At 39.5% G+C, this 1,224-nt stretch overlaps 1 protein-coding gene across 4 annotated transcripts in view; it reads right to left on the reverse strand.

Moving 5' to 3' along the window:
* klhl5 (kelch-like family member 5) overlaps positions 1-1,224 on the reverse strand; it is a 50,019-nt gene that overhangs the window by 22,401 nt on the left and 26,394 nt on the right. Inside the window, exon 1 of one of the 4 annotated variants that reach the window (XM_020624202.1) lies at positions 1,202-1,218. The exons of the other annotated variants lie outside the window; for them this stretch is intronic. The gene's annotated coding sequence lies outside the window, so the exon portion shown is untranslated. Of the gene's footprint in view, positions 1-1,201; positions 1,219-1,224 lie in introns of those variants that run through there. 4 annotated transcript variants of the gene reach the window in all.

Here is a 1,224-nt window from a genome sequence, read left to right on the forward strand (position 1 = left end):
TATTAAGCAAAAGCAATTTCCTGTGTGCACTCTTATGATCACTGAAAATGTGACACCAAGCTGTGCATAACAATAGATATTTTAAAAACCATATTACCGTCTCTAGCTCTCCAGCTCTCTCTTACACACACAAACACGCACACTTGCAGTGAAAACAAATAGGGTGTAGAATAGGCTAAAGGAGCTGCAGACATTAAGGGATTAACAAAATAAATAAAAAAAAACATCTGTGTGTGATCCCGCTGAAAACAGTTTTAAACTGTGAGTGTGTGTGTGCCTTATGAATCTTTTATATTTTCTGATGTGTGTCTTGGGAACACAGACATGATAGGAGGTTTTCAGATGCATCATTACACCAGTATAGTAAACACACATAAATAGACTCGCGCATACTTCATCACATTTACTGCTGCATCATAACAAAAGCATAAATTGGTGAGTCTGTGCAGTTGTGCTAAAGAGGAGTAATGATGCCACAAGTGCTTTGTTTAGCTGTTTCCACTGCAAATATTAATGCCTTTTCACACCGCTCCTGTATGGATGGTCATAAGGAATTATCACTGACATGAATACCAACATACAGAGCACTACACACTGAACAAAAGCAGTATAAATGTCAAAGCGCAGTATGTAGAAACATGCCGAGCTGAACCCAGGAGTCATATATTATTCATTTTTGACTGAAACCCCCATATTCACAAGAGAGTACATTTCTGTTTGTGTGTCTGTGTTTTTAACACACACTGCTCAGTGAAGCCTCAGGAGGCTGAGGGGAGAAACCGGTGGCCCACATGCTGTCCCAAAGGTACTCCATCATCACTTTCTCTCTTCCTCTCCCTCCTTCTGTTTACCAGTAAGCCTCTATTAATGCCTACACTGTAGTATGAACAGCCTCTTGCTTTGGTAAATCCCCATTCACTTTTTCTATAGTAGAGCACTTTCACCGTTTCCACCCGTCTTCCTACAGCAGAATGAGTCATCAAATTATACAGCACATTTGCTTTTATGACAATAACTTAGAAGTTATTCACCAGCCCAAACTTTTTAGAGGTGTCTGTGTGTGTGTGTGTGTGTGTATTTTGCGAACTTCACAAAACAAACTTGAGTGACTTTTAATGATTCTGTACAAATTTTTGCTTTACAAGCTTTAGCTAAAATGTGCCAAAACAGATATTAAACCACAAAAATCTCCACCTCCTACCTGCAGGAGCTGGAGTCGGTTTC

The sequence above is a fragment of the Monopterus albus genome, unplaced genomic scaffold (genome assembly GCF_001952655.1).
Source record: "Monopterus albus unplaced genomic scaffold, M_albus_1.0 scaffold322.1, whole genome shotgun sequence".
NCBI lineage: Eukaryota > Metazoa > Chordata > Actinopteri > Synbranchiformes > Synbranchidae > Monopterus > Monopterus albus.